This window comes from Ambystoma mexicanum (assembly GCF_040938575.1).
Source record: "Ambystoma mexicanum isolate Mex_15411 chromosome 12 unlocalized genomic scaffold, UKY_AmexF1_1 Mex_chr12_unloc.1, whole genome shotgun sequence".
Classification (NCBI taxonomy): domain Eukaryota; kingdom Metazoa; phylum Chordata; class Amphibia; order Caudata; family Ambystomatidae; genus Ambystoma; species Ambystoma mexicanum.
This window is the reverse complement of record NW_027182322.1, coordinates 13,733,943-13,758,053: the sequence shown is the minus strand read 5'-3', so window position 1 is coordinate 13,758,053 and position 24,111 is coordinate 13,733,943. Positions and strand designations below refer to the sequence as shown.

Genomic DNA, 24,111 nt, shown 5'->3' with positions numbered 1-24,111 from the left:
TATGTCGCTAGAAACAAATGTCTGAGTGTAGGGTGTCGTGTTTTTGGTCTATCTCATTTACAGCTGTTATAAAGACCATGTTTCTGAAGGAAGGATACATTAGGAAAGTGCCAAGTTTCTGGCAGTAATGTTGTATTGCTTATGAGCAATATGTTCCTGTTGCAAGGAAGGCGGACTGCTTTTGATTCAGTTGCATGCTGTATTAGATACATAGGTTCAACTTGGGTCAAATACTAAGATTAAAGCATCGGCCAAAAATAAACATTCCTCACATGCATAATGTTGCTTGTTTGAATAAGAAAGTAAAAAATGCTACTCTGGTGGGATTCGAACCCACAACCTTTGAATGACTTTGCAAATTCACTTAGAAGTCCAATGCACTATCCATTGCGCCACAGAGCCAGATGAAAATCAACTTGCGTACAGTAAGGGATGATCGAAGTTTTGTCAATCCAGTGTTTACTTCACATCATATTATCAAGCCTTCTGGGATACAAGAAAGAATGATTGACTTCTGAAACATAAAATGTCTGTAGCAAGAATCACACTTCTGTGTGAAACCTTGAACTGCACCTTTGTTCGCTTGGGGAGAAATTCAGAGAATAGGGTATTACAGTATTTTCTTGCCAAGTGAATAGGTTTGGACAACAATTCCATACCTTAATAAAAAAGAACTGGATAAAAAGTGCAGAAATACAATTGGTTAACAATACAAAAACACAAAGAGAATATACCATAAATAGCTTTGAAAGAAGATTTTACTTTATATGTCGCTATTAACAAATGTCTGAGTGTAGGGTGTCGTGTTTTTGGTCTATCTCATTTACAGCTATTATAAAGACAATGTTTCTGAAGGAAGGATACATTAGGAAAGTGCCAAGTTTCTGGCAGTAATGTTGTATTGCTTATGAGCAATATGTTCCTGTTGCAATGGAAGGCAGACTGCTTTTGATTCAGTTGCATGCTGTATTAGATACATAGGTTCAACTTGGGTCAAATACTAAGATTAAAGCATCGGCCAAAAATAAACATTCCTCACATGCATAATGTTCCTTGTTTGAATAAGAAAGTAAAAAATGTGACTTTGGTGGGATTCGAACCCAAAACCTTTGAATGATTTTGCAATTTCACTTAGAAGTCCAACGCGCTATCCATTGCGCCACAGAGCCAGATGAAAATCCACTTGAGTACAGGAAGGGATGATCGAAGTTTTGTCAATCCAGTGTTTACTTCACATCATATTATCAAGCCTTCTGGGATACATGAAAGAATGATTGGTGTCTGAAACATAAAATGTCTGTAGCAAGAATCGCAGTTCGGGGTGAAACCTTGAACTGCACCTTTGTTCGCTTGGGGAGAAATTAGGAGAATAGGTTATTACTGTATTTTCTTGCAAACTGAATACGTTTGGACAACAATTCCATACCTTAATAAAAAAGAACTGGATAAAAAGTGCAGACATACAATTGGTTAACAATACAAAAACACAAAGAGAATATACCATGAATAGCTTTGAAAGAAGATTTTACTTTATATGTCGCTAGAAACAAATGTCTGAGTGTAGGGTGTCGTGTTTTTGGTCTATCTCATTTACAGCTGTTATAAAGACCATGTTTCTGAAGGAAGGATACATTAGGAAAGTGCCAAGTTTCTGGCAGTAATGTTGTATTGCTTATGAGCAATATGTTCCTGTTGCAATGGAAGGCGGACTGCTTTTGATTCAGTTGCATGCTGTATTAGATACATAGGTTCAACTTGAGTCAAATACTAAGATTAAAGCATCGGCCAAAAATAAACATTCCTCACATGCATAATGTTGCTTGTTTGAATAAGAAAGTAAAAAATGCTACTCTGGTGAGATTCGAACCCACAACCTTTAAATGACTTTGCAAATTCACTTAGAAGTCCAATGCACTATCCATTGCGCCACAGAGCCAGATGAAAATCAACTTGCGTACAGTAAGGGATGATCGAAGTTTTGTCAATCCAGTATTTACTTCACATCATATTATCAAGCCTTCTGGGATACAAGAAAGAATGATTGGCTTCTGAAACATAAAATGTCTGTAGCAAGAATCACACTTCTGTGTGAAACCTTGAACTGCACCTTTGTTCGCTTGGGGAGAAATTCAGAGAATAGGGTATTACAGTATTTTCTTGCCAAGTGAATAGGTTTGGACAACAATTCCATACCTTAATAAAAAAGAACTGGATAAAAAGTGCAGACATACAATTGGTTAACAATACAAAAACACAAAGAGAATATACCATAAATAGCTTTGAAAGAAGATTTTACTTTATATGTCGCTAGAAACAAATGTCTGAGTGTAGGGTGTCGTGTTTTTGGTCTATCTCATTTACAGCTATTATAAAGACAATGTTTCTGAAGGAAGGATACATTAGGAAAGTGCCAAGTTTCTGGCAGTAATGTTGTATTGCTTATGAGCAATATGTTCCTGTTGCAATGGAAGGCAGACTGCTTTTGATTCAGTTGCATGCTGTATTAGATACATAGGTTCAACTTGGGTCAAATACTAAGATTAAAGCATCGGCCAAAAATAAACATTCCTCACATGCATAATGTTCCTTGTTTGAATAAGAAAGTAAAAAATGCGACTCTGGTGGGATTCAAACCCACAACCTTTGAATGACTTTGCAAATTCACTTAGAAGTCCAACGCGCTACCCATTGCGCCACAGAGCCAGATAAAAATCCATTTGCGTACAGTAAGGGATGATCGAAGTTTTGTCAATCCAGTGTTTACTTCACATCACATTATCAAGCCTTCTGGGATACATGAAAGAATGATTGTTTTCTGAAGCATAAAATGTCTGTAGCAAGAATCACACTTCTTTGTGAAACCTTGAACTGCACCTTTGTTCGCTTGGGGAGAAATTCAGAGAATAGGGTATTACAGTATTTTCTTGCCAAGTGAATTGGTTTGGACAACAATTCCATACCTTACTAAAAAAGAACTGGATAAAAAGTGCAGACATATAATTGGTTAACAATACAAAAACACAAAGAGAATATACCATAAATAGCTTTGCAAGAAGATTTTACTTTATATGTCGCTAGAAACAAATGTCTGAGTGTAGGGTGTCGTGTTTTGGTCTATCTCATTTACAGCTATTATAAAGACAATGTTTCTGAAGGAAGGATACATTAGGAAAGTGCCAAGTTTCTGGCAGTAAAGTTTTATTGCTTATCAGCAATATGTTCCTGTTGCAATGGAAGGCGGACTGCTTTTGATTCAGTCGCATGCTATATTAGATACATAGGTTCAACTTGGGTCAAATACTAAGATTAAAGCATCGGCCAAAAATAAACATTCCTCACATGCATAATGTTGCTTGTTTGAATAAGAAAGTAAAAAATGCTACTCTGGTGGGATTCGAACCCACAACCTTTGAATGACTTTGCCAATTTATTTAGAAGTCCAACACGCTATCCATTGCGCCACAGAGCCAGATGAAAATCCACTTGCGTACAGTAAGGGATGATCGAAGTTTTGTCACTCCAGTGTTTACTTCACATCACATTATCAAGCCTTCTGGGATACATGAAAGAATGATTGTTTTCTGAAACATAAAATGTCTGTAGCTAGAATCACACTTCTGTGTGAAACCTTGAACTGCACCTATGTTCGCTTGGGGAGAAATTCAGAGAAGAGGGTATTACAGTATTTTCTTGCCAAGTGAATATGTTTGGACAACAATTCCATACCTTAATAAAAAAGAACTGGATAAAAAGTGCAGCCATACAATTGGTTAACAATACAAAAACACAAAGAGAATATACCATAAATAGCTTTGAAAGTAGATTTTATTTTATATGTCGCTAGAAACAAATGTCTGAGTGTAGGGTGTCGTGTTATTGGTCTATCTCATTTACAGCTATTATAAAGACAATGTTTCTGAAAGAAGGATACATTAGGAAAGTGCAAAGATTCTGGCAGTGATGTTGTATTGCTTATGAGCAATATGTTCCTGTTGCAATGGAAGGCAGACTGCTTTTGATTCAGTTGCATGCTGTATTAGATACATAGGTTCAACTTGGGTCAAATACTAAGATTAAAGCATCGGCCAAAAATAAACATTCCTCACATGCATAATGTTCCTTGTTTGAATAAGAAAGTAAAAAAAGCCACTCTGGTGGGATTCGAACCCACAACCTTTGAATGACTTTGCCAATTCACTTAGAAGTCCAATGCGCTATCCATTGCGCCACAGAGCCAGATGAAAATTCATTTGTGTACAGTAAGGGATGATCGAAGTTTTGTCAATCCAGTGTTTACTTCACATCACATTATCAAGCCTTCTGGGATACATGAAAGAATGATTGTTTTCTGAAACATAAAATGTCTGTAGCAAGAATCACACTTCTGTGTGAAACCTTGAACTGCACCTTTGTTCGCTTGGGGAGAAATTCAGAGAATAGGGTATTACAGTATTTTCTTGCCAAGTGAATAGGTTTGGACAACAATTCCATACCTTAATAAAAAAGAACTGGATAAAAAGTGCAGACATACAATTGGTTAACAATACAAAAACACAAAGAGAATATACCATAAATAGCTTTGAAAGAAGATTTTACTTTATATGTCGCTAGAAACAAATGTCTCAGTGTAGGGTGTCGTGTTTTTGGTCTATCTCATTTACAACTATTATAAAGACAATGTTTCTGAAGGAAGGATACATTAGGAAAGTGCCAAGTTTCTGGCAGTGATGTTGTATTGCTTATGAGCAATATGTTCCTGTTGCAATGGAAGGCAGACTGCTTTTGATTCAGTTGCATGCTGTATTAGATACACAGGTTCAACTTGGGTAAAATACTAAGATTAAAGCATCGGCCAAAAATAAACATTCCTCACATGCATAATGTTCCTTGTTTGAATTAGAAAGTAAAAAATGCGACTCTGGTGGGATTCGAACCCACAACCTTTGAATGACTTTGCCAATTCTCTTAGAAGTCCAACACGCTATCCATTGCGCCACAGAGCCAGATGAAAATCCACTTGCGTACAGTAAGGGATGATAGAAGTTTTGTCAATCCAGTGTTTACTTCACATCATATTATCAAGCCTTCTGGGATACATGAAAGAATGATTGTTTTCTGAAACATAAGATGTCTGTAGCAAGAATCACAGTTCGGGGTGAAACCTTGAACTGCACCTTTGTTCGCTTGGGGAGAAATTCAGAGAATAGGGTATTACAGTATTTTCTTGCCAAGTGAATTGGTTTGGACAACAATTCCATACCTTAATAAAAAAGAACTGGATAAAAAGTGCAGACATACAATTGGTTAACAATACAAAAACACAAAGAGAATATACCATAAATAGCTTTGAAAGAAGATTTTACTTTATATGTCGCTAGAAACAAATGTCTGAGTGTAGGGTGTCGTGTTTTGGTCTATCTCATTTACAGCTATTATAAAGACAATGTTTCTGAAGGAAGGATACATTAGGAAAGTGCAAGGTTTCTGGCAGTGATGTTGTATTGCTCATGAGCAATATGTTCCTGTTGCAATGGAAGGCAGACTGCTTTTGATTCAGTTGCATGCTGTATTAGATACATAGGTTCAACTTGGGTCAAATACTAAGATTAAAGCATCGGCCAAAAATAGACATTCCTCACATGCATAATGTTCCTTGTTTGAATAAGAAAGTAAAAAATGCGACTCTGGTGGGATTCAAACCCACAACCTTTGAATGACTTTGCAAATTCACTTAGAAGTCCAACGCGCTACCCATTGCGCCACAGAGCCAGATAAAAATCCATTTGCGTACAGTAAGGGATGATCGAAGTTTTGTCAATCCAGTGTTTACTTCACATCACATTATCAAGCCTTCTGGGATACATGAAAGAATGATTGTTTTCTGAAGCATAAAATGTCTGTAGCAAGAATCACACTTCTTTGTGAAACCTTGAACTGCACCTTTGTTCGCTTGGGGAGAAATTCAGAGAATAGGGTATTACAGTATTTTCTTGCCAAGTGAATTGGTTTGGACAACAATTCCATACCTTACTAAAAAAGAACTGGATAAAAAGTGCAGACATATAATTGGTTAACAATACAAAAACACAAAGAGAATATACCATAAATAGCTTTGCAAGAAGATTTTACTTTATATGTCGCTAGAAACAAATGTCTGAGTGTAGGGTGTCGTGTTTTGGTCTATCTCATTTACAGCTATTATAAAGACAATGTTTCTGAAGGAAGGATACATTAGGAAAGTGCCAAGTTTCTGGCAGTAAAGTTTTATTGCTTATCAGCAATATGTTCCTGTTGCAATGGAAGGCGGACTGCTTTTGATTCAGTCGCATGCTATATTAGATACATAGGTTCAACTTGGGTCAAATACTAAGATTAAAGCATCGGCCAAAAATAAACATTCCTCACATGCATAATGTTGCTTGTTTGAATAAGAAAGTAAAAAATGCTACTCTGGTGGGATTCGAACCCACAACCTTTGAATGACTTTGCCAATTTATTTAGAAGTCCAACACGCTATCCATTGCGCCACAGAGCCAGATGAAAATCCACTTGCGTACAGTAAGGGATGATCGAAGTTTTGTCAATCCAGTGTTTACTTCACATCACATTATCAAGCCTTCTGGGATACATGAAAGAATGATTGTTTTCTGAAACATAAAATGTCTGTAGCTAGAATCACACTTCTGTGTGAAACCTTGAACTGCACCTTTGTTCGCTTGGGGAGAAATTCAGAGAAGAGGGTATTACAGTATTTTCTTGCCAAGTGAATATGTTTGGACAACAATTCCATACCTTAATAAAAAAGAACTGGATAAAAAGTGCAGCCATACAATTGGTTAACAATACAAAAACACAAAGAGAATATACCATAAATAGCTTTGAAAGTAGATTTTATTTTATATGTCGCTAGAAACAAATGTCTGAGTGTAGGGTGTCGTGTTATTGGTCTATCTCATTTACAGCTATTATAAAGACAATGTTTCTGAAGGAAGGATACATTAGGAAAGTGCAAAGATTCTGGCAGTGATGTTGTATTGCTTATGAGCAATATGTTCCTGTTGCAATGGAAGGCAGACTGCTTTTGATTCAGTTGCATGCTGTATTAGATACATAGGTTCAACTTGGGTCAAATACTAAGATTAAAGCATCGGCCAAAAATAAACATTCCTCACATGCATAATGTTCCTTGTTTGAATAAGAAAGTAAAAAAAGCCACTCTGGTGGGATTCGAACCCACAACCTTTGAATGACTTTGCCAATTCACTTAGAAGTCCAATGCGCTATCCATTGCGCCACAGAGCCAGATGAAAATTCACTTGTGTACAGTAAGGGATGATCGAAGTTTTGTCAATCCAGTGTTTACTTCACATCACATTATCAAGCCTTCTGGGATACATGAAAGAATGATTGTTTTCTGAAACATAAAATGTCTGTAGCAAGAATCACACTTCTGTGTGAAACCTTGAACTGCACCTTTGTTCGCTTGGGGAGAAATTCAGAGAATAGGGTATTACAGTATTTTCTTGCCAAGTGAATAGGTTTGGACAACAATTCCATACCTTAATAAAAAAGAACTGGATAAAAAGTGCAGACATACAATTGGTTAACAATACAAAAACACAAAGAGAATATACCATAAATAGCTTTGAAAGAAGATTTTACTTTATATGTCGCTAGAAACAAATGTCTCAGTGTAGGGTGTCGTGTTTTTGGTCTATCTCATTTACAACTATTATAAAGACAATGTTTCTGAAGGAAGGATACATTAGGAAAGTGCCAAGTTTCTGGCAGTGATGTTGTATTGCTTATGAGCAATATGTTCCTGTTGCAATGGAAGGCAGACTGCTTTTGATTCAGTTGCATGCTGTATTAGATACACAGGTTCAACTTGGGTAAAATACTAAGATTAAAGCATCGGCCAAAAATAAACATTCCTCACATGCATAATGTTCCTTGTTTGAATTAGAAAGTAAAAAATGCGACTCTGGTGGGATTCGAACCCACAACCTTTGAATGACTTTGCCAATTCTCTTAGAAGTCCAACATGCTATCCATTGCGCCACAGAGCCAGATGAAAATCCACTTGCGTACAGTAAGGGATGATCGAAGTTTTGTCAATCCAGTGTTTACTTCACATCATATTATCAAGCCTTCTGGGATACATGAAAGAATGATTGTTTTCTGAAACATAAGATGTCTGTAGCAAGAATCACAGTTCGGGGTGAAACCTTGAACTGCACCTTTGTTCGCTTGGGGAGAAATTCAGAGAATAGGGTATTACAGTATTTTCTTGCCAAGTGAATTGGTTTGGACAACAATTCCATACCTTAATAAAAAAGAACTGGATAAAAAGTGCAGACATACAATTGGTTAACAATACAAAAACACAAAGAGAATATACCATAAATAGCTTTGAAAGAAGATTTTACTTTATATGTCGCTAGAAACAAATGTCTGAGTGTAGGGTGTCGTGTTTTGGTCTATCTCATTTACAGCTATTATAAAGACAATGTTTCTGAAGGAAGGATACATTAGAAAAGTGCCAAGTTTCTGGCAGTGATGTTGTATTGCTCATGAGCAATATGTTCCTGTTGCAATGGAAGGCAGACTGCTTTTGATTCAGTTGCATGCTGTATTAGATACATAGGTTCAACTTGGGTCAAATACTAAGATTAAAGCATCGGCCAAAAATAAACATTCCTCACATGCATAATGTTCCTTGTTTGAATAAGAAAGTAAAAAATGCGACTCTGGTGGGATTCGAACCCACAACCTTTGAATGACTTTGCCAATTCACTTAGAAGTCCAACGCGCTATCCATTGCGTCACAGAGCCAGATGCAAATCCACTTGAGTACAGTAAGGGATGATCGAAGTTTTGTCAATCCAGTGTTTACTTCACATCATATTATCAAGCCTTCTGCGATACAAGAAAGAATAATTGTTTTCTGAAACATAAAATGTCTGTAGAAGAATCACACTTCTGGGTGAAACCTTGAACTCCACCTTTGTTCCTATAGGGATAAATTCGGAGAATAGGGTATTACTGTATTTTCTTGCAAACTGAATACGTTTGGACAACAATTCCATACCTTAATAAAAAAGAACTGGATAAAAAGTGCAGACATACAATTGGTTAACAATACAAAAACACAAAGAGAATATACCATAAATAGCTTTGAAAGAAGATTTTACTTTATATGTCGCTAGAAACAAATGTCTGAGTGTAGGGTGTCGTGTTTTTGGTCTATCTCATTTACAGCTGTTATAAAGACCATGTTTTTGAAGGAAGGATACATTAGGAAAGTGCCAAGTTTCTGGCAGTAATGTTGTATTGCTTATGAGCAATATGTTCCTGTTGCAATGGAAGGCGGACTGCTTTTGATTCAGTTGCATGCTGTATTAGATACATAGGTTCAACTTGGGTCAAATACTAAGATTAAAGCATCGGCCAAAAATAAACATTCCTCACATGCATAATGTTGCTTGTTTGAATAAGAAAGTAAAAAATGCTACTCTGGTGAGATTCGAACCCACAACCTTTGAATGACTTTGCAAATTCACTTAGAAGTCCAATGCACTATCCATTGCGCCACAGAGCCAGATGAAAATCAACTTGCGTACAGTAAGGGATGATCGAAGTTTTGTCAATCCAGTGTTTACTTCACATCATATTATCAAGCCTTCTGGGATACAAGAAAGAATGATTGACTTCTGAAACATAAAATGTCTGTAGCAAGAATCACACTTCTGTGTGAAACCTTGAACTGCACCTTTGTTCGCTTGGGGAGAAATTCAGAGAATAGGGTATTACAGTATTTTCTTGCCAAGTGAATAGGTTTGGACAACAATTCCATACCTTAATAAAAAAGAACTGGATAAAAAGTGCAGACATACAATTGGTTAACAATACAAAAACACAAAGAGAATATACCATAAATAGCTTTGAAAGAAGATTTTACTTTATATGTCGCTAGAAACAAATGTCTGAGTGTAGGGTGTCGTGTTTTTGGTCTATCTCATTTACAGCTATTATAAAGACAATGTTTCTGAAGGAAGGATACATTAGGAAAGTGTCAAGTTTCTGGCAGTAATGTTGTATTGCTTATGAGCAATATGTTCCTGTTGCAATGGAAGGCAGACTGCTTTTGATTCAGGTGCATGCTGTATTAGATACATAGGTTCAACTTGGGTCAAATACTAAGATTAAAGCATCGGCCAAAAATAAACATTCCTCACATGCATAATGTTCCTTGTTTGAATAAGAAAGTAAAAAATGCGACTTTGGTGGGATTCGAACCCACAACCTTTAAATGATTTTGCAATTTCACTTAGAAGTCCAACGCGCTATCCATTGCGCCACAGAGCCATATCAAAACCAACTTTCGTACATTAAGGGATGATCGAAGTTTTGTCAATCCAGTGTTTACTTCACATCATATTATCAAGCCTTCTGGGATACATGAAAGAATGATTGTTTTCTGAAACATAAAATGTCTGTAGCAAGAATCGCAGTTCGGGGTGAAACCTTGAACTGCACCTTTGTTCGCTTGGGGAGAAATTAGGAGAATAGGTTATTACTGTATTTTCTTGCATACTGAATACGTTTGGACAACAATTCCATACCGTAATAAAAAAGAACTGGATAAAAAGTGCAGACATACAATTGGTTAACAATACAAAAACACAAAGAGAATATACCATAAATAGCTTTGAAAGAAGATTTTACTTTATATGTCGCTAGAAACAAATGTCTGAGTGTAGGGTGTCGTGTTTTGGTCTATCTCATTTACAGCTATTATAAAGACAATGTTTCTGAAGGAAGGATACATTAGAAAAGTGCCAAGTTTCTGGCAGTGATGTTGTATTGCTCATGAGCAATATGTTCCTCTTGCAATGGAAGGCAGACTGCTTTTGATTCAGTTGCATGCTGTATTAGATACATAGGTTCAACTTGGGTCAAATACTAAGATTAAAGCATCGGCCAAAAATAAACATTCCTCACATGCATAATGTTCCTTGTTTGAATAAGAAAGTAAAAAATGCGACTCTGGTGGGATTCGAACCCACAACCTTTGAATGACTTTGCCAATTCACTTAGAAGTCCAACGCGCTATCCATTGCGCCACAGAGCCAGATGAAAATCCACTTGAGTACAGTAAGGGATGATCGAAGTTTTGTCAATCCAGTGTTTACTTCACATCATATTATCAAGCCTTCTGCGATACAAGAAAGAATAATTATTTTCTGAAACATAAAATGTCTGTAGAAGAATCACACTTCTGGGTGAAACCTTGAACTCCACCTTTGTTCCTTTAGGGATAAATTCGGAGAATAGGGTATTACTGTATTTTCTTGCAAACTGAATACGTTTGGACAACAATTCCATACCTTAATAAAAAAGAACTGGATAAAAAGTGCAGACATACAATTGGTTAACAATACAAAAACACAAAGAGAATATACCATAAATAGCTTTGAAAGAAGATTTTACTTTATATGTCGCTAGAAACAAATGTCTGAGTGTAGGGTGTCGTGTTTTTGGTCTATCTCATTTACAGCTGTTATAAAGACCATGTTTCTGAAGGAAGGATACATTAGGAAAGTGCCAAGTTTCTGGCAGTAATGTTGTATTGCTTATGAGCAATATGTTCCTGTTGCAAGGAAGGCGGACTGCTTTTGATTCAGTTGCATGCTGTATTAGATACATAGGTTCAACTTGGGTCAAATACTAAGATTAAAGCATCGGCCAAAAATAAACATTCCTCACATGCATAATGTTGCTTGTTTGAATAAGAAAGTAAAAAATGCTACTCTGGTGGGATTCGAACCCACAACCTTTGAATGACTTTGCAAATTCACTTAGAAGTCCAATGCACTATCCATTGCGCCACAGAGCCAGATGAAAATCAACTTGCGTACAGTAAGGGATGATCGAAGTTTTGTCAATCCAGTGTTTACTTCACATCATATTATCAAGCCTTCTGGGATACAAGAAAGAATGATTGACTTCTGAAACATAAAATGTCTGTAGCAAGAATCACACTTCTGTGTGAAACCTTGAACTGCACCTTTGTTCGCTTGGGGAGAAATTCAGAGAATAGGGTATTACAGTATTTTCTTGCCAAGTGAATAGGTTTGGACAACAATTCCATACCTTAATAAAAAAGAACTGGATAAAAAGTGCAGAAATACAATTGGTTAACAATACAAAAACACAAAGAGAATATACCATAAATAGCTTTGAAAGAAGATTTTACTTTATATGTCGCTATTAACAAATGTCTGAGTGTAGGGTGTCGTGTTTTTGGTCTATCTCATTTACAGCTATTATAAAGACAATGTTTCTGAAGGAAGGATACATTAGGAAAGTGCCAAGTTTCTGGCAGTAATGTTGTATTGCTTATGAGCAATATGTTCCTGTTGCAATGGAAGGCAGACTGCTTTTGATTCAGTTGCATGCTGTATTAGATACATAGGTTCAACTTGGGTCAAATACTAAGATTAAAGCATCGGCCAAAAATAAACATTCCTCACATGCATAATGTTCCTTGTTTGAATAAGAAAGTAAAAAATGTGACTTTGGTGGGATTCGAACCCAAAACCTTTGAATGATTTTGCAATTTCACTTAGAAGTCCAACGCGCTATCCATTGCGCCACAGAGCCAGATGAAAATCCACTTGAGTACAGGAAGGGATGATCGAAGTTTTGTCAATCCAGTGTTTACTTCACATCATATTATCAAGCCTTCTGGGATACATGAAAGAATGATTGGTGTCTGAAACATAAAATGTCTGTAGCAAGAATCGCAGTTCGGGGTGAAACCTTGAACTGCACCTTTGTTCGCTTGGGGAGAAATTAGGAGAATAGGTTATTACTGTATTTTCTTGCAAACTGAATACGTTTGGACAACAATTCCATACCTTAATAAAAAAGAACTGGATAAAAAGTGCAGACATACAATTGGTTAACAATACAAAAACACAAAGAGAATATACCATGAATAGCTTTGAAAGAAGATTTTACTTTATATGTCGCTAGAAACAAATGTCTGAGTGTAGGGTGTCGTGTTTTTGGTCTATCTCATTTACAGCTGTTATAAAGACCATGTTTCTGAAGGAAGGATACATTAGGAAAGTGCCAAGTTTCTGGCAGTAATGTTGTATTGCTTATGAGCAATATGTTCCTGTTGCAATGGAAGGCGGACTGCTTTTGATTCAGTTGCATGCTGTATTAGATACATAGGTTCAACTTGAGTCAAATACTAAGATTAAAGCATCGGCCAAAAATAAACATTCCTCACATGCATAATGTTGCTTGTTTGAATAAGAAAGTAAAAAATGCTACTCTGGTGAGATTCGAACCCACAACCTTTAAATGACTTTGCAAATTCACTTAGAAGTCCAATGCACTATCCATTGCGCCACAGAGCCAGATGAAAATCAACTTGCGTACAGTAAGGGATGATCGAAGTTTTGTCAATCCAGTATTTACTTCACATCATATTATCAAGCCTTCTGGGATACAAGAAAGAATGATTGGCTTCTGAAACATAAAATGTCTGTAGCAAGAATCACACTTCTGTGTGAAACCTTGAACTGCACCTTTGTTCGCTTGGGGAGAAATTCAGAGAATAGGGTATTACAGTATTTTCTTGCCAAGTGAATAGGTTTGGACAACAATTCCATACCTTAATAAAAAAGAACTGGATAAAAAGTGCAGACATACAATTGGTTAACAATACAAAAACACAAAGAGAATATACCATAAATAGCTTTGAAAGAAGATTTTACTTTATATGTCGCTAGAAACAAATGTCTGAGTGTAGGGTGTCGTGTTTTTGGTCTATCTCATTTACAGCTATTATAAAGACAATGTTTCTGAAGGAAGGATACATTAGGAAAGTGCCAAGTTTCTGGCAGTAATGTTGTATTGCTTATGAGCAATATGTTCCTGTTGCAATGGAAGGCAGACTGCTTTTGATTCAGTTGCATGCTGTATTAGATACATAGGTTCAACTTGGGTCAAATACTAAGATTAAAGCATCGGCCAAAAATAAACATTCCTCACATGCATAATGTTCCTTGTTTGAATAAGAAAGTAAAAAATGCGACTTTGGTGGGATTCGAACCCACAACCTTTGAATGATTTTGCAATTTCACTTAGAAGTCCAACGCGCTATCCATTGCGCCACAGAGCCATATGAAAACCAACTTTCGTACATTAAGGGATGATCGAAGTTTTGTCAATCCAGTGTTTACTTCACATCATATTATCAAGCCTTCTGGGATACATGAAAGAATGATTGTTTTCTGAAACATAAAATGTCTGTAGCAAGAATCGCAGTTCGGGGTGAAACCTTGAACTGCACCTTTGTTCGCTTGGGGAGAAATTAGGAGAATAGGTTATTACTGTATTTTCTTGCATACTGAATACGTTTGGACAACAATTCCATACCGTAATAAAAAAGAACTGGATAAAAAGTGCAGACATACAATTGGTTAACAATACAAAAACACAAAGAGAATATACCATAAATAGCTTTGAAAGAAGATTTTACTTTATATGTCGCTAGAAACAAATGTCTGAGCGTAGGGTGTCGTGTTTTGGTCTATCTCATTTACAGCTATTATAAAGACAATGTTTCTGAAGGAAGGATACATTAGAAAAGTGCCAAGTTTCTGGTAGTGATGTTGTATTGCTTATGAGCAATATGTTCCTGTTGCAATGGAAGGCAGACTGCTTTTGATTCAGTTGCATGCTGTATTCGATACATAGATTCAACTTGGGTCAAATACTAAGATCAAAGCATCGGCCTTAAATAAACATTCCTCACATGCATAATGTTCCTTGTTTGAATAAGAAAGTAAAAAATGCAACTCTGGTGGGATTCGAACCCACAACCTTTGAATGACTTTGCCAATTCACTTAGAAGTCCAACGCGCTATCCATTGCGCCACAGAGCCAGATGAAAATTGACTTTCGTAAATTAAGGAATGATCGAAGTTTTGTCAATCCAGTGTTTACTTCACATCATATTATCAAGCCTTCTGGGATACAAGAAAGAATAATTGTTTTCTGAAACATACAATGTCTGTAGAAGAATCACACTTCTGGGTGAAACCTTGAACTACACCTTTGTTCCTTTAGGGATACATTCGGAGAATAGGGTATTACTGTATTTTCTTGCAAACTGAATACGTTTGGACAACAATTCCATACCTTAATAGAAAAGAACTGGATAAAAAGTGCAGCCATACAATTGGTTAACAATACAAAAACACAAAGAGAATATACCATAAATAGCTTTGAAAGAAGATTTTACTTTATATGTCGCTAGAAACAAATGTCTGAGTGTAGGGTGTCGTGTTTTTGGTCTATCTCATTTACAGCTATTACAAAGACAATGTTTCTGAAGGAAGGATACATTAGAAAAGTGCCAAGTTTGTGGCCGTAATGTTATATTGCTTATGAGCAATATGTTCCTGTTGCAATGGAAGGCAGACTGCTTTTGATTCAGTTGCATGCTGTATTAGATACATAGGTTCAACTTGGGTCAAATACTAAGATTAAAGCATCGGCCAAAAATAAACATTCCTCACATGCATAATGTTCCTTGTTTGAATAAGAAAGTAAAAAAAGCGACTCTGGTGGGATTCGAACCCACAACCTTTGAATGACTGTCAATTCACTTAGAAGTCCAACGCACTATCCATTGCCAGAGCCATAGGAAAACCAACTTTCGTACATTAAGGGATGATGGAAGTTTTGTCAATCCAGTGTTTACTTCACATCATATTATCAAGCCTTCTGGGATACATGAAAGAATGATTGTTTTCTGAAACATAAAATGTCTGTAGCAAGAATCGCAGTTCGGGGTGAAACCTTGAACTGCACCTTTGTTCGCTTGGGGAGAAATTCGGAGAATAGGTTATTACTGTATTTTCTTGCAAACTGAATACGTTTGGACAACAATTCCATACCTTAATAAAAAAGAACTGGATAAAAAGTGCAGACATACAATTGGTTAACAATACAAAAACACAAAGAGAATATACCATAAATAGCTTTGAAAGAAGATTTTACTTTATATGTCGCTAGAAACAAATGTCTGAGTGTAGGGTGTCGTGTTTTTGGTCTATCTCATTTACAGCTATTATAAAGACAATGTTTCTGAAGGAAGGATACATTAGGAAAGTGCAATGTTTCTGGCAGTGATGTTGTATTGCTTATGAGCAATATGTTCCGGTGGCAATGGAAGGCAGACTGCTTTTGATTCAGTTGCATGCTGTATCAGATACATAGGTTCAACTTGGGTCAAATACTAAGATTAAAGCATCGGCCAAAAATAAACATTCCTCACATGCATAATGTTCCTTGTTTGAATAAGAAAGTAAAAAATGCGACTCTGGTGGGATTCGAACCCACAACCTTTGAATGACTTTGCCAATTCACTTAGAAGTCCAACGCGCTATCCATTGCGCCACAGAGCCAGATGAAAATCAACTTGCGTAAATTAAGGGATGATCGAAGTTTTGTCAATCCAGTGTTTACTTCACATCATATTATCAAGCCTTCTGGGATACAAGAAAGAATAATTGTTTTCTGAAACATAAAATGTCTGTAGAAGAATCACACTTCTGGGTGAAACCTTGAACTACACCTTTGTTCCTTTAGGGATAAATTCGGAGAATAGGGTATTACTGTATTTTCTTGCAAACTGAATACGTTTGGACAACAATTCCATACCTTAATAGAAAAGAACTGGATAAAAAGTGCAGCCATACAATTGGTTAACAATACAAAAACACAAAGAGAATATACCATAAATAGCTTTGAAAGAAGATTTTACTTTATATGTCGCTAGAAACAAATGTCTGAGTGTAGGGTGTCGTGTTTTTGGTCTATCTCATTTACAGCTATTATAAAGACAATGTTTCTGAACGAAGGATACATTAGGAAAGTGCAAAGTTTCTGGCAGTGATGTTGTATTGCTTATGAGCAATATGTTCCTGTTGCAATGGAAGGCAGACTGCTTTTGATTCAGTTGCATGCTGTATTAGATACATAGGTTCAACTTGGGTCAAATACAAAGATTAAAGCATCGGCCAAAAATAGACATTCCTCACATGCATAATGTTCCTTGTTTGAATAAGAAAGTAAAAAATGCGACTCTGGTGGGATTCAAACCCACAACCTTTGAATGACTTTGCCAATTCACTTAGAAGTCCAACACGCTATCCATTGCGCCACAGAGCCAGATGAAAACCAACTTTCGTACATTAAGGGATGATCGAAGTTTTGTCAATCCAGTGTTTACTTCACATCATATTATCAAGCCTTCTGGGATACATGAAAGAATGATTGTTTTCTGAAACATAAAATGTCTGTAGCAAGAATCGCAGTTCGGGGTGAAACCTTGAACTGCACCTTTGTTCCTTTAGGGATAAATTCGGAGAATAGGGTATTACTGTATTTTCTTGCAAACTGAATACGTTTGGACAACAATTCCATACCTTAATAAAAAAGAACTGGATAAAAAGTGCAGACATACAATTGGTTAACAATACAAAAACACAAAGAGAATATACCATAAATAGCTTTGAAAGAAGATTTTACTTTATATGTCGCTAGAAACAAATGTCTGAGTGTAGGGTGTTGTGTTTTTGGTCTATCTCATTTACAGCTATTATAAAGACAATGTTTCTGAAGGAAGGATACATTAGGAAAGTGCAAAGTTTCTGGCAGTGATGTTGTATTGCTTATGAGCAATATGTTCCTGTTGCAATGGAAGGCAGACTGCTTTTGATTCAGTTGCATGCTGTATTAGATACATAGGTTCAACTTGGGTCAAATACAAAGATTAAAGCATCGGCCAAAAATAGACATTCCTCACATGCATAATGTTCCTTGTTTGAATAAGAAAGTAAAAAAATGCGACTCTGGTGGGATTCAAAACCACAACCTTTGAATGACTTAGCCAATTCACTTAGAAGTCCAACACGCTATCCATTGCGCCACAGAGGCAGATAAAAATCCACTTGCGTACAGTAAGGGATGATCGAAGTTTTGTCAATCCAGTGTTTACTTCACATCATATTATCAAGCCTTCTGGGATACATGAAAGAAGGATTGTTTTCTGAAACCTAAAATGTCTGTAGCAAGAATCACACTTCTGTGTGAAACCTTGAACTGCACCTTTGTTCGCTTGGGGAGAAATTCAGAGAATAGGGTATTACAGTATTTTCTTGCCAAGTGAATAGGTTTGGACCACAATTCCATACCTTAATAAAAAAGAACTGGATAAAAAGTGCAGACATACAATTGGTTAACAATACAAAAACACAAAGAGAATATACCATAAATAGCTTTGAAAGAAGATTTTACTATATATGTCGCTAGAAACAAATGTCTGAGTGTAGGGTGTCGTGTTTTTGGTCTATCACATTTACAGCTATTATAAAGACAATGTTTCTGAAGGAAGCATACATTAGGAAAGTGCAAAGTTTCTGGCAGTGATGTTGTATTGCTTATGAGCAATATGTTCCTGTTGCAATGGAAGGCAGACTGCTTTTGATTCAGTTGCATGCTGTATTGGATACATAGGTTCAACTTGGGTCAAATACTAAGATTAAAGCATCGGCCAAAAATAAACATTCCTCACATGCATAATGTTCCTTGTTTGAATAAGAAAGTAAAAAAAGCTACTCTGGTGGGATTCGAACCCACAACATTTGAATGACTTTGCCAATTCACTTAGAAGTCCAACGCGCTATCCATTGCGCCACAGAGCCAGATAAAAATCCACTTGCGTACAGTGAGGGATGATCGAAGTTTTGTCAATCCAGTGTTTACTTCACATCATATTATCAAGCCTTCTGGGATACATGAAAGAATGATTGTTTTCTGAAACATAAAATGTCTGTAGCAAGAATCACAGTTCGGGGTGAAACCTTGAACTGCACCTTTGTTCGCTTGGGGAGAAATTCAGAGAATAGGGTATTACAGTATTTTCTTGCCAAGTGAATTGGTTTGGACAACAATTCCATACCTTGAAAAAAAAAAACTGGATAAAAAGTGCAGACATACAATTGGTTAACAATACAAAAACACAAAGAGAATATACCATAAATAGCTTTGAAAGAAGATTTTACTTTATATGTCGCTAGAAACAAATGTCTGAGTGTAGGGTGTCGTGTTTTTGGTCTATCTCATTTACAGCTATTATAAAGACAATGTTTCTGAAGGAAGGATACATTAGGAAAGTGCCAAGTTTGTGGCAGTGATGTTGTATTGCTTATGAGCAATATGTTCCTGTTGCAATGGAAGGCAGACTGCTTTTGATTCAGTTGCATGCTGTATTAGATACATAGGTTCAACTTGGGTCAAATACTAAGATTAAAGCATCGGCCAAAAATAAACATTCCTCACATGCATAATGTTCCTTGTTTGAATAAGAAAGTAAAAAAAGCGACTCTGGTGGGATTCGAACCCACAACCTTTGAATGACTTTGCCAATTTATTTAGAAGTCCAACGCACTATCCATTGCGCCACAGAGCCAGATGAAAATCCACTTGCGTACAGTAAGGGATGATCGAAGTTTTATCAATCCAGTGTTTACTTCACATCACATTATCAAGCCTTCTGGGATACATGAAAGAATGATTGTTTTCTGAAACATAAAATGTCTGTAGCTAGAATCACACTTCTGTGTGAAACCTTGAACTGCACCTTTGTTCGCTTGGGGAGAAATTCAGAGAATAGGGTATTACAGTATTTTCTTGCCAAGTGAATATGTTTGGACAACAATTCCATACCTTAATAAAAAAGAACTGGATAAAAAGTGCAGCCATACAATTGGTTAACAATACAAAAACACAAAGAGAATATACCATAAATAGCTTTGAAAGAAGATTTTACTTTATATGTCGCTAGAAACAAATGTCTGAGTGTAGGGTGTCGTGTTTTTGGTCTATCTCATTTACAGCTATTATAAAGACAATGTTTCTGAAGGAAGGATACATTAGGAAAGTGCAAAGTTTCTGGCAGTGATGTTGTATTGCTTATGAGCAATATGTTCCTGTTGCAATGGAAGGCAGACTGCTTTTGATTCAGTTGCATGCTGTATTAGATACATAGGTTCAACTTGGGTCAAATACTAAGATTAAAGCATCGGCCAAAAATAAACATTCCTCACATGCATAATGTTCCTTGTTTGAATAAGAAAGTAAAAAATGCGACTCTGGTGGGATTCGAACCCACAACCTTTGAATGACTTTGTCAATTCACTTAGAAGTCCAACATCCATTGCGCCACAAAGCCAGATGAAAATCCACTTGCGTACAGTAAGGGATGATCGAAGTTTTGTCAATCCAGTGTTTACTTCACATCACATTATCAAGCCTTCTGGGATACATGAAAGAATGATTGTTTTCTGAAACATAAAATGTCTGTAGCTAGAATCACACTTCTGTGTGAAACCTTGAACTGCACCTTTGTTCGCTTGGGGAGAAATTCACAGAATAGGGTATTACAGTATTTTCTTGCCAAGTGAATATGTTTGGACAACAATTCCATACCTTAATAAAAAAGAACTGGATAAAAAGTGCAGACATACAATTGGTTAACAATACAAAAACACAAAGAGAATATACCATAAATAGCTTTGAAAGAAGATTTTACTTTATATGTCGCTAGAAACAAATGTCTGAGTGTAGGGTGTCGTGTTTTTGGTCTATCTCATTTACAGCTATTATAAAGACAATGTTTCTGAAGGAAGGATACATTAGAAAAGTGCCAAGTTTGTGGCAGTAATGTTGTATTGCTTATGAGCAATATGTTCCTGTTGCAAAGGAAGGCAGACTGCTTTCGATTCAGTTGCATGCTGTATTAGATACATAGGTTCAACTTGGGTCAAATACTAAGATTAAAGCATCGGCCAAAAATAAACATTCCTCACATGCATAATGTTCCTTGTTTGAATAAGAAAGTAAAAAATGCGACTCTGGTGGGATTCGAACCCACAACCTTTCAATGACTTTGCCAGTTCACTTAGAAGTCCAATGCGCTATCCATTGCGCCACAGAGCCAGATGAAAATCAATTTGCGTAAATTAAGGGATGATCGAAGTTTTGTCAATCCATTGTTTACTTCACATCATATTATCAAGCCTTCTGGGATACAAGAAAGAATAATTGTTTTCTGAAACATAAAATGTCTGTAGAAGAATCACACTTCTGGGTGAAACCTTGAACTACACCTTTGTTCCTTTAGGGATAAATTCGGAGAATAGGGTATTACTGTATTTTCTTGCAAACTGAATACGTTTGGACAACAATTCCATACCTTAATAGAAAAGAACTGGATAAAAAGTGCAGCCATACAATTGGTTAACAATACAAAAACACAAAGAGTCTGTAGCAAGAATCACAGTTCGGGGTGAAACCTTGAACTACACCTTTGTTCGCTTGGGGAGAAATTCAGAGAATAGGGTAATACAGTATATTCTTGCCAAGTGAATTGGTTTGGACAACAATTCCATACCTTAATAAAAAAGAACTGGATAAAAAGTGCAGACATACAATTGGTTAACAATACAAAAACACAAAGAGAATATACCATAAATAGCTTTGAAAGAAGATTTTACTTTATATGTCGCTAGAAACAAATGTCTGAGTGTAGGGTGTCGTGTTTTTGGTCTATCTCATTTACAGCTATTATAAAGACAATGTTTCTGAAGGAAGGATACATTAGAAAAGTGCCAAGTTTGTGGCAGTAATGGTGTATTACTTATGAGCAATATGTTCCTGTTGCAATGGAAGGCAGACTGCTTTTCATTCAGTTGCATGCTGTATTAGATACATAGGTTCAACTTGGGTCAAATACTAAGATTAAAGCATCGGCCAAAAATAAACATTCCTCACATGCATAATGTTCCTTGTTTGAATAAGAAAGTAAAAAAAGCGACTCTGGTGGGATTCGAACCCACAACCTTTGAATGACTGCCAATTCACTTAGAAGTCCAACGTGCTATCCATTGCACCACAGAGCCATATGAAAACCGACTTTCGTACATTAAGGGATGATCGAAGTTTTGTCAATCCAGTGTTTACTTCACATCATATTATCAAGCCTTCTGGGATACATGAAAGAATGATTGTTTTCTGAAACATAAAATGTCTGTAGCAAGAATCGCAGTTCGGGGTGAAACCTTGAACTGCACCTTTGTTCGCTTGGGGAGAAATTCGGAGAATAGGTTATTACTGTATTTTCTTGCAAACTGAATACGTTTGGACAACAATTCCATACCTTAATAAAAAAGAACTGGATAAAAAGTGCAGACATACAATTGGTTAACAATACAAAAACACAAAGAGAATATACCATTAATAGCTTTGAAAGAAGATTTTACTTTATATGTCGCTAGAAACAAATGTCTGAGTGTAGGGTGTCGTGTTTTTGGTCTATCTCATTTACAGCTATTATAAAGACAATGTTTCTGAAGGAAGGATACATTAGAAAAGTGCCAAGTTTCTGGCAGTGATGTTGTATTGCTTATGAGCAATATGTTCCTGTTGCAATGGAAGTCAGACTGCTTTCGATTCAGTTGCATGCTGTATTAGATACATAGGTTCAACTTGGGTCAAATACTAAGATTAAAGCATCGGCCAAAAATAAACATTCCTCACATGCATAATGTTCCTTGTTTGAATAAGAAAGTAAAAAATGCAACTCTGGTGGGATCGAACCCACAACCTTTGAATGACTTTGCCAAGTCACTTAGAAGTCCAACGCGCTATCCACTGCGCCACAGAGCCAGATGAAAATCCACTTGAGTACAGTAAGGGATGATCGAAGTTTTGTCAATCCAGTGTTTACTTCACATCATATTATCAAGCCTTCTGCGATACAAGAAAGAATAATTGTTTTCTGAAACATAAAATGTCTGTAGAAGAATCACACTTCTGGGTGAAACCTTGAACTACACCTTTGTTCCTTTAGGGATACATTCGGAGAATAGGGCATTACTGTATTTTCTTGCAAACTGAATACGTTTGGACAACAATTCCATACCTTAATAAAAAAGAACTGGATAAAAAGTGCAGCCATACAATTGGTTAACAATACAAAAACACAAAGAGAATATACCATAAATAGCTTTGAAAGAAGATTTTACTTTATATGTCGCTAGAAACAAATGTCTGAGTGTAGGGTGTCGTGTTTTTGGTCTATCTCATTTACAGCTATTATAAAGACAATGTTTCTGAAGGAAGGATACATTAGGAAAGTGCCAAGTTTGTGGCAGTAATGTTGTATTGCTTATGAGCAATATGTTCCTGTTGCAATGGAAGGCAGACTGCTTTTGATTCAGTTGCATGCTGTATTAGATACATAGGTTCAACTTGGGTCAAATACTAAGATTAACGCATCGGCCAAAAATAGACATTCCTCACATGCATAATGTTCCTTGTTTGAATAAGAAAGTCAAAAATGCGACTCTGGTGGGATTCAAACCCACAACCTTTGAATGACTTTGCACGTTCACTTAGAAGTCCAACGCGCTATCCATTGCGCCACAGAGCCAGATAAAAATCCACTTGCGTACAGTAAGGGATGATCGAAGTTTTGTCAATCCAATGTTTACTTCACATCATATTATCAAGCCTTCTGGGATACAAGAAAGAATAATTGTTTTCTGAAACATAAAATGTCTGTAGAAGAATCAAACTTCTGGGTGAAACCTTGAACTACACCTTTGTTCGCTTGGGGAGAAATTCAGAGAATAGGGTAATACAGTATATTCTTGCCAAGTGAATTGGTTTGGACAACAATTCCATACCTTAATAAAAAAGAACTGGATAAAAAGTGCAGACATACAATTGGTTAACAATACAAAAACACAAAGAGAATATACCATAAATAGCTTTGAAAGAAGATTTTACTTTATATGTCGCTAGAAACAAATGTCTGAGTGTAGGGTGTCGTGTTTTTGGTCTATCTCATTTACAGCTATTATAAAGACAATGTTTCTGAAGGAAGGATACATTAGAAAAGTGCCAAGTTTGTGGCAGTAATGTTGTATTACTTATGAGCAATATGTTCCTGTTGCA

General features: G+C 36.3%; 10 non-coding genes across 10 annotated transcripts; all 10 read right to left on the bottom strand.

The window, feature by feature from the left end:
- Positions 1-2,613: 2,613 nt before the first annotated feature.
- Positions 2,614-2,703, bottom strand: TRNAR-UCU (transfer RNA arginine (anticodon UCU)). Its single transcript is given in 2 exon segments — positions 2,614-2,649; positions 2,667-2,703. It is a non-coding gene; the product is annotated as a tRNA-Arg (tRNA).
- Positions 2,704-4,913: 2,210 nt separating this feature from the next.
- TRNAR-UCU (transfer RNA arginine (anticodon UCU)) lies at positions 4,914-5,003 on the bottom strand. Its single transcript is given in 2 exon segments — positions 4,914-4,949; positions 4,967-5,003. It is a non-coding gene; the product is annotated as a tRNA-Arg (tRNA).
- Positions 5,004-5,679: 676 nt separating this feature from the next.
- Positions 5,680-5,769, bottom strand: TRNAR-UCU (transfer RNA arginine (anticodon UCU)). The gene is given in 2 exon segments: positions 5,680-5,715; positions 5,733-5,769. It is a non-coding gene; the product is annotated as a tRNA-Arg (tRNA).
- A 5,275-nt stretch (positions 5,770-11,044) lies between these two features.
- On the bottom strand, positions 11,045-11,134 carry TRNAR-UCU (transfer RNA arginine (anticodon UCU)). The gene is given in 2 exon segments: positions 11,045-11,080; positions 11,098-11,134. It is a non-coding gene; the product is annotated as a tRNA-Arg (tRNA).
- A 3,742-nt stretch (positions 11,135-14,876) lies between these two features.
- TRNAR-UCU (transfer RNA arginine (anticodon UCU)) lies at positions 14,877-14,966 on the bottom strand. Its single transcript is given in 2 exon segments — positions 14,877-14,912; positions 14,930-14,966. It is a non-coding gene; the product is annotated as a tRNA-Arg (tRNA).
- Positions 14,967-16,403: 1,437 nt separating this feature from the next.
- TRNAR-UCU (transfer RNA arginine (anticodon UCU)) lies at positions 16,404-16,493 on the bottom strand. The gene is given in 2 exon segments: positions 16,404-16,439; positions 16,457-16,493. It is a non-coding gene; the product is annotated as a tRNA-Arg (tRNA).
- Positions 16,494-19,471: 2,978 nt separating this feature from the next.
- Positions 19,472-19,561, bottom strand: TRNAR-UCU (transfer RNA arginine (anticodon UCU)). The gene is given in 2 exon segments: positions 19,472-19,507; positions 19,525-19,561. It is a non-coding gene; the product is annotated as a tRNA-Arg (tRNA).
- A 1,439-nt stretch (positions 19,562-21,000) lies between these two features.
- On the bottom strand, positions 21,001-21,090 carry TRNAR-UCU (transfer RNA arginine (anticodon UCU)). The gene is given in 2 exon segments: positions 21,001-21,036; positions 21,054-21,090. It is a non-coding gene; the product is annotated as a tRNA-Arg (tRNA).
- An 874-nt stretch (positions 21,091-21,964) lies between these two features.
- TRNAR-UCU (transfer RNA arginine (anticodon UCU)) lies at positions 21,965-22,052 on the bottom strand. Its single transcript is given in 2 exon segments — positions 21,965-22,000; positions 22,016-22,052. It is a non-coding gene; the product is annotated as a tRNA-Arg (tRNA).
- A 1,442-nt stretch (positions 22,053-23,494) lies between these two features.
- Positions 23,495-23,584, bottom strand: TRNAR-UCU (transfer RNA arginine (anticodon UCU)). The gene is given in 2 exon segments: positions 23,495-23,530; positions 23,548-23,584. It is a non-coding gene; the product is annotated as a tRNA-Arg (tRNA).
- Positions 23,585-24,111: the final 527 nt, after the last annotated feature.